Below are 9571 nucleotides of genomic sequence, written 5' to 3' on the forward strand. Positions count from 1 at the left end.
GAGTATGTGTGAACTGCAAATGGTCCAGGAAAACATAGTTAATTGCACTTTCAGACACTATCATACAATTAGTAGTCTATATGAAAATGCTGGGAGCGACCACCAAATCATATTTCTTGTATGGCAATGAATAATCTGAAAATAAAATTAAAAGAAAAATTTCATTAATGATAACATAAAAAATAAGCAAATGTCCATGAGAAATTCTGAAAAAAGATGGGCAAATGTTATACACTGAAAGTACAAAATATGGACAAGAGAAATTTTAAAAATTTAAATTAGTGGAAAGACAATTCACATTCATGGATTATAAATCTTAAGATAGTAAATTGATCTACAGATTCAATGCAAAACTTCAGGTAGCTTTTTGTAGAAACTGACAAATTCATCCTAAAATTCATATGGAAATACAGTGGGCCTACAATAGTCACCAATTTTTGAAAAAGAACAAAGTTGCAGAATTCACAGTTCCTATTTTCAGAATGGTGGTATATAGACTGGTCCTTCTGTTAGTAAAACTGAACTGAAATTCTAAAAGATACACCCTATGGTCAACTGATGCTCAGTAAAGTTGTTAAGTCAGTTTGACAGAGAAAGAATAATCTTCAATAAATGGGACTAGGGCATTCTGATAGTATGTATGCACATGCAAAAATGAATTTACAATATTACCTCATAGAATACACCAAAATTGATTCAAATTTTGTCATGTCAAGATGTAAGAGGTAAAATTATAAATTGTTTTTAGAGGAAAACCTTTGTGACTTTTATCAGAGAAGTTCTTAAATTCACTTCAGGTGCATCTGTACGGGTCATGGATATGTGGCCTTGGGGTCTATGAAATAAGCAGCTTTGCTCTGCCACATGTTTTTGCCATAATGTCCCTTAGAGTAAGCCAGTCATAGACCGAAATGGAGCAAATTAAACCTCCCCTTCTTTCAATTGTGGATATTGAGTAGTGTGTCTCAGAAAACTGACAAATCTACCCACCAAGTATATTATCCATGAAAGAAAATATTCAAAATCTAAACTTTTTATAAATAAAAGGATTGTGTGTTTCAAAATACATTAAGAAAATGAAAAAACATCACAATAAAAGGAGACAGACTTCTTGAATGGGGGAATGGGAAAAGGGAAAGGGCAAAAGATGACGGTGAGAGGAAGGGGAATAAAAATGATCAAGATATGAGATACGTGTACCATTCCCCCAAACAAATGTACTTATGTATTTCAGGCATATGCCAATAACATTTTTTAAAAGAATAAAAGACAATTCATAGACTGAGTGAAAAATTCTTGGAGGTCATATATCTGATTAAGGACTAGAATAATAAATAATGTAAGACCTCTCACAACCAGTAATAAAATAAATAACCACCCCCAAAAATAAATAACCCAATTAAGAAATGGTCATGTGGTTTGAATAGACATTTCAGTAAAAAAGGGATAATAAATTGGTACATGAAAAATATTCAACATCATTAGTTATCATGAAAATGCAAAATAAAAATACAACATAAGTGTATGTAATCATAAGAATACTATAGTGAAAAAGATAAAAAAAAAAAAACAAGTGTTGATAATAGTAAGGATAATTTAGTACCCTTACTGGTACATTGGAGATAGAAATGCAAACTGTTGTAGATACCTTTTCAGACATTTGACAATTTCTTGAATAGTAATGATAAGCACAACACACACCAATAATTCTAGTTTTAGATATCTATCCAAGGGTGATAATACAAACATGTTCCCATAAATACTCATAATGGAAGGTTATACAAGTGTTTTAAATAATAACTACAAATTGGAAGCAATTTTAATGTGCACCAACTAGTGAAACAATAAATAAAATGTTCTTTATTCATATAATGAGATATTATCCGTTATTAAAAAGAAACAGACTACTGATACATTCTACGATGTGAAATAACTTTGAAAACATAGCGGTAAGTGAAAAAATCCCGAAGCAAATGAGTGTGCTTTGTTTAATTGTGTTAATTTGCATATCCAGAAAAGGGAGTTCTGCAGACAGAAAACAAGTTACTGGTTTCTTCGGTCAGGGTCCAGGAGTGGGTACTGTTATCACATGGCTGTGAGAGAACTTTTTGGAGTGATGAAAATGTCCTAAAACTGGTCTATGGGCATAGCTGAACAACTGTAAAAATTTATTAAAATCTTCAAAATGTATAGTTAGAGTAGTTAAATTATATATTATATAAATTAGAGAACAATAAAGATATAAAAAGACATATAAATTTGTTTATTGGTTACCACTTTAAATCCCATGAAAATAACATAAAGAAATAATATACATATATATAAACCCATGTTTACCAAGAGAAGTAGAGATTATAGAACAAAATTTGAAAGATAATGGATGGATAGAATAATGGTAAATGACATTTCAAAAGAAAAAGCCTTAGCTACAGAAAGAAATAGTAATAGTGAAGTAATTTTTCTTTGACAAACCAGAGCAAGGCTTTTGATTCAAGTTACACATGCCCACAGAAAGCATTTATGAAACTGAGGTGATATGAAAGAGTAAAATCATTTAAATATCTAGATAGAAATGGATTAGATTTCCATATCCTCAACAGTAGCTCATATATAGTATTCATATGTTGAACGCAACAAAGGGACATATCTTGTTTAATGGGGACAGTGTATTTGAGTTTCTAGACTGCCTGGTAGATATTTATTCACTGATTAACAAAAAATTCCCCATAAATACGTGGTACCCAAAGCATCTAGTGAATTTTTAGGAAGTGAATAAGAGCCACTGTGCAGTATAAACTGAAAAACAAAATTCTTTCAACTAGCAAAGAAATGGCAGAAGTAGATCATAAATGGACAGATGTACAATTTTGGGAAAATAGATTTTAACAGAGGAACTTCATTTCTACTTCTAGATTTCCAGGGGGATTCCTTTTTTTTAAAATCATGACTAGATGTTAATTTTTGTCAGTGACTTCTTCCACATCTACTGAAGTAATCACATGTGTTGTCTTTTGTCTGCTGATACAGTGAACTATTTTATTATTTGATTTTGTTTTTCTATTGTTGTAACGACTGTAATCTGATTTCCTTCTTAGCATAATACTGGTTTTACATATTGAGTTTAAAAGATTTCCATTTTTTTCTTCTGGAAGAATTTCTGTGGAATTGTCATTATTTCTTCCTTAAGTGTGTGATAATAGGTGCCAGTGAAACCATATAGAACAGAATTTTTTTATTGGAAGTTTTTAAAACTATGATTCAATTTTTCAGACTTATGTAGCATTATTCAGATTATGTCTCTTTTACAGACTTTTGCAGCTTGTAACTTTTAAAGGAATTAATCATTTCATATAAATTATAGAATTTATTGAAATACTGTTTTAATATCTCATTATTCCTTTAGTATTGCTATTGTATATAGCGACTTCCCCTCTTTCATTCTTGTTAAAAGTTACAAAATATATTGATTTTTTTCAATGAACCTGCATTTTATTTTCTTGATTCATCCTATTGGTTTTTTTTTTGTTTGCTTATTTCTCAGTTTCACTACTCTTACCTTTATAATATTTCCCTACTTGTTTTTTAAAATGTGTTATTATTTACTAGTTTCTTTTTGTGAAATCTTATATCATAAATTTGTGATGTTTCTTCTTTTATAGCATAAGTATTAAATGTTACAAGATTCCCTGTCAGCATTGCTTTAGTAATAATTCACAGATTCTGGTAACTTGTGTTAGTCTTACTATTCAACTAAAAATATTTTCTAATTTCCCTTCTGATTTCAACTTTACTCATGTTCAGTCTGTTTTCATTCTAGTTTAATTTTCTTACAGTCACAAAACAAGGCTTGCATAGATTGAACTATCCTATGTATTTTACACTTTGTTTTGTGCCCTCAAATGTATTTGATCTTTGTAACTATCAGTTGTGCCCTTCTCTTAATAGTTTCTTTTGAATAGTAAAAAATTTAAAATTTCATATAGTCAAGTGAGGTTTACACTTATCCCCGCGGAGAGATATAGAAAATAGGCAAATGCAAAAGTGAAAGTGTTTTCTTGGTAGCCTAACAAGAGGCCAGAAATGGAAGAACAGGCATAGCTAAAGAGCAAATTAAGACTCTGCTACTCAGGCTGTATAGATCCAGAGATGTTTGAATTGTCAGCTAAGGTAGGTCTGATATGACAAAATCATGTCTGGTGGTGGTGGATCACTGAAACATGTGATGTAGATGTAGATATCTGAGAGGATATTCTCAAGGATTGTGGCTTAAACTCAGGGCTTGCAGAAGTGGCCCACCATTCTGGAGGTGAGAGCTACCATTCTTCCCATGAGGGAAGAAACTGCAGAGGCCTCCCACAAACAAACCAGCCAGCACCCCCACACCCAGGTTATTCTTTTTCTGGTTGCTGGACCAATAATTAGAGTTAAATCTCAGTCACACATGGCTTAGGATGTGGTGAATCTTACATGGTGAATCCTTATTACATAATGAAGGAGTGGAATAAATTTTCTAGCAGAAGCCAGAGTACTCCCTAGGACTGAATTTTGATCATGCTTCTAGAAGTGAGGTGGAATTCAATACTGGGTGTGATACTTACTTTTCTCTCATTGCTGAGACAAACTACGCAACACCTAAATTAAAGAGGAAAAGGTCTATTTAGCTCACAGTTCGGAGACGTTTCAGTCCATAATTAGCTGGGTTCAAGGCAGGGTGGCATAATACAGAGGCAACAGATGAAGGCAGCAGAAGACAGCAAAAGCAGCAAGAACAAAAGGGAGTGGTAAAGCAAGTCTCTTTTCCTCCCTCATACTGTAAGCAGTACCTGCCCTCGGGTGTAGCACTTACACTATCTGTGTGACCTCCTCTTGCACAGGATGAGGATGTTTACAAAATGAGAATCCTTGGCCTCTGCTGAGTCACTTAGTTAAACTTCTTAAATTGACAAAATGTATCAACCATTACACTGGATTAGTAAGAATTAATTTACTTAGGGTCCTTCTCTAAGGGACAGTATTTAACCACTGAAATGATTCCCTGGATGGGAAAAACTCTCCGGAGTGTGTCTCTTGGAAGCCTAAATAAAATGATGCCTCATGCTTTTGGAAGTGGAGATGCCAAAATTGCCAGGATACACAGTAATGGAATGAATAAAAAGGCTCACGAGATTGCGAATGCTTGAATGGATATATTGCACGACTCCATATAATACAGCAGAGAATTACGATCTAGAGGGGAACCCAAAGGAATTATTATTCACCAAGGCTCTCAGAAAGTTTCTATTGAGTGGTAGCTTTCATTTGTAGGCCAGGGATGGGGGCAAGAGAAGTGGTTATATAACTTGGCTTGTAAATAACCATGGGGTAACAGTAACAGAGCAGTAAACACCAGTAGGTAGGACTGATTTCAGTAAAGATCATTTTTTAGAAGGGTTACATAGATAGTCATCTATGATGACTCTAAGATGCATTTGGTTTTGGGATGCAATTTCCAAAATTCTTTCCATTAAGTCAGTAGGAACCCCTTCATGTTTATTTAGTTCTGCTTATTAATAAACAATCCTTTTTCTCCTATAACAAATGCACTGCTTACTATAGAAACTTACTGTCAAAGGAGATCAAAAACAAGATAAAGGAAATAATTTTTGGTATCTAGTATAGCATGAAGTTGGGCATTCTTTCATCTAAATCTCTGTGCATTTCCATGATTCATTACTTCAGATAAATTCTGAGAAGCAGAATAGATGATGACTGTTTGTAGGGTTTTGAGTTCATGCTCCCAACTTCAGGCTAGCAACATTTCCATTACACATTCCACTGCCAGAAGGAATTATAATTTTGCCTCCTTTTGCCATTTTAATAGATAGAATCATGTCTCTACTTACATCACTTTATTATTTCTGAGATTTAACTTTTTATGCTATATTTTCTTTTCTTTTTTGAATTCATATACTGGTCATGTTGGGGAAAATGGTACTCATTTTGGTTGCAATTTGTAATAGAGATTTAGGTAGTGGATTATTTTTCTGATTTTTCATTTGACTTCACTTTCCTTTCGGTTTTATTTATAATTAAGATTTTTTGGTACAATTTAGATATGTATAATGATCATATTCATCCTAGGGAATTTGTGCCTGTACATGATATACCTTAGTTCCTCTTTTTTCCCATGCCCCTCCGTTCTCTTCAACACCTCGCCCCTTCCTTATTTACAAACCTTTGTTTCCATTTTACTTTCTTTTTTCTCATTCTTTTCTTTTCCATTCCACCTGCTTCATTCACCTTTCCCTTTAAACAATTACTTCCTATCCCATAAAATCTACTATATATTTTGGTTATCAATTACACTTTCAGTTTCTCATACCACAGAGACAATGCAGTATTTACACATATGAGTCCAGTTTATTTCACATAAAAATATGGTCTAAAGGTACATCCACTTAGCTATAAATGTCTCAGGCTTATCCTTCTTTAGGCTGTAGTACTCTATTATATAAAAAAGAAAACATCATTTTTATCCATTCATTGGTTGATGGGTATTTGGGTTGTTTCCAAGATTTAGTCATTACAAACTGTGCTGCTATAAGTACAGGTGTGCGTATATTGCTGTGGTATGATGCTTTTAATTCTTTTGGGAAGATACCAAGAAGGGGAACAGCTGGGTCAAATGGAACTACTAGTCCTAGTTTTTTGAGACATCTCCACACAGATTTCCGCAGTGGTTTCTCCAGGGTACACTCTCACCAACAATGGAGAAGTACTCCTTTTGCCCTAGAGCCTGGTCAGCATTTGTTATTGGCTGCTATAGTGACAGTAGCCATTCTTTCTGGAGTGGGATGCAATCTCAATGTTGTTTTAATTTGCATCTCTCAACTCATCTGTGATGTTGAACCTTTTTTCATATACTTGATTGCTATTTGTACTTCTGAGACATGTCTACTGATTTCAGATGATGATTTTTGGATTACATTTTTAAATTTTGGGAGGTCTTATGTTTTTCAGTTCTTTATATGTTCTAGATATTAGTTCTTCCTCTCAAGAAAAATTGGCTAAGATATTTTCCTGCTTTGTGGGTTGTCTTTTCACTCTGTTGGTGATTTCTGCCACTGTGCAAAAGCTTTTTAATAACATGAGACCTCAGGTGTTGATTATTTGTAGTGTTTCCTATATGGTTGAGGCTTTGCTCATGAACTCTTTGTATACTCCTATGTCTTTGAGAGTTCTATCTATTCTCTCTTTGAGTGGATTTAGTGTTTCTGCTTTAATATTTAGATATTTGATCCATTTTGATTTTAGTTTAGTGCACGGTGAAAGACATGGGTCTATTTGGCATATGAAAAGCCAGTGTTTAGAGCACCACTTATTAAAGAGAATTTATTTTTCCCAGTAAATGGTTTTAGCCTTGATGTCAAAGACAAGATGGCTGAGTGTTAGAAGGTGTTTCTGCCTCTTCTCATCTGTTACATTGAGCTTTAGGTCTTTTTTTTCCCCAATATCACACTGTTTTATCATAGGAGCTTTGTGGCATAATTTTAAGTCAGGGATTCTGATGCCTCCTGCTTTGCCTTTGCTGCCCAGAATTGTTTTTGCTATTCTAGGTATCTTCTGGTTCCAAGTGAATTTTAGGAAAGCTTTTCCTAGTTTTGTGAGGTATGCTAATCATATTTTCATTGGAATTGCATTAAACCTGTGTAACAACTTTGGTATTATGGCCATTTTTACCATATTATTTATTCCTACCTAAGATCAAGGGATATCTTTCCATTTTCTTATATTCTCTTTGATTGCCTTTCTCAGAATACTATAGTTTTCAATGTAGAGAACTTTTACTACCTTTGTTAGGTTGATTTATAGTACTTCATTTTTTAGATGCTGTTGTGAAAGTTGTTCTTTCCAAAATTTCTCTCTCTGTGAGTTTGTTACTTATACATAGAAATGCTATCAGTTTTGGAGTGTTGCCTTTTATCCAGCTATGCTAGTGAATCTGGTTATTATATCTAGAAGTCGTTTGGTGTAATTTTTGGGGTTTGCTATGTAGAGTATTATGTAATCTGCAAATAAAGATAATTTAAACTTTTCCCTTCCTATCTTTATTCTTTTTATTTTTTCTCTTCTCTAATTGCTCTAGCTAATGTTTCCAAACTATACTGAATAGGAGTTGTGATAATGGACTTCTTTGTCTTGTTACAGATTTTACAGAGAAAGCTTTCAGTTTTGACCATTTAGTACGAAGTTGGGTATTGGTTTGTCATATATGCATTTTATCAAATTGTGATAAAACTATTCAAGTTTTCTGCAGTGTTTTTTTCATGAAGGGTGTTGGACTTTGTCAAATGCTTTTCTTGCATCCATCTAGATGGTCATAGGATTTTTGCTCTTGGTTCTGTTAAGATGGTGAGTTACATTTATTGACTTACATATGTTGAACTATCACTACATTACTGGGATGAATACTACTTGATCATGGTGTATAATGTTCTTGATGATTCACTGAATTTTTTTTAGTGAGTATCTTGCTGAGGATTTTTGCATCAGTGTTCATTAGAGAGATTGGCCCATAGTTCTCTTTTTAGGTTGGCTCCTTCTCTGGTTTTGGTGTCAGGATAATACTTGTTTCCAGGAATGACTTTGGAATATCGTTACCCTTTCAATTTCATTGAAGGCTTTGACAAGTAGTGGCATTGGATATTCTTTAAATTTCTTTAGAAATCAACAGTGAATCCATCAGGACCTGAGCATTTCATTGTTGACAAGTTTTTAAATACACTTTCCATTACATTAACTGATATCGGGTTGTGTAGAATTTTCATATCTTCTTGATTCAACTTTGGTGATTCATATATATCTGTGAAGATGTCTATTTCTTCTCTGTTTCATATCTTTAATTATGTGGGTTTCCACAGGATCCATTGTGATTTCATCTTTTCATTCCTAATTGCATGAATTTGAGCTTTTTCTTTCATTTTTAAAAAAGCTTTTCTAATTGTTTGTCAATTTTATTTAATATTTCACAGCACCAACTCTTCAATTCACTTTTTTATTATGAAGAGAATAAAAAGCAATAATAAAATAACAAAATAGACAAAAATAAAACAAAGTAATAACAATAAAAATAGTACAGGGATTCAAAACAAAATGATAGGAATTAACAGCGGTTGTTATATTTTATTTTGTTATTTTCAGTGAAATTGCTCAGATTACCAGATGTAAGAATGCAAGATAAATCAAAACATTAAAGAGAATAAAAATAATGTTAAAAATGATACAGAGTTTCACTAGACAAGATGGTCAGAATCCACCAAAAGTGATTCAATTGCATATTGTTGTCTTCAAATCATTTGTTCAGGTTACCAGATATAAGTGTGCAAAATCAGTCAAAAAATATAAGCATTAACTGTTCCTTTCAGCAGACTATTAGAAAACAGCAGTACAATTATCCCAGCTATATATGTGTATATATATTCCCTTCCTTCTTTCTTTCTTTTTCTCCTTTCCCTCATCCCAGTTGTTCCTTCCTTTGAGCAATTTCTTTCCTTTTCATAACATCTATTGTACATTTTGGGTTTTATTTACT

At 33.0% G+C, this 9571-nt stretch overlaps 1 protein-coding gene across 2 annotated transcripts in view; it reads right to left on the minus strand.

Moving 5' to 3' along the window:
- The window catches only part of LOC102022609 (putative MAGE domain-containing protein MAGEA13P), a 94434-nt gene that overhangs the window by 17328 nt on the left and 67535 nt on the right, over positions 1 to 9571 (minus strand). The gene's annotated exons all lie outside the window — the stretch shown is intronic.

This window comes from Chinchilla lanigera, unplaced genomic scaffold, assembly GCF_000276665.1.
Source record: "Chinchilla lanigera isolate Chin_1 unplaced genomic scaffold, ChiLan1.0 scaffold00088, whole genome shotgun sequence".
Classification (NCBI taxonomy): domain Eukaryota; kingdom Metazoa; phylum Chordata; class Mammalia; order Rodentia; family Chinchillidae; genus Chinchilla; species Chinchilla lanigera.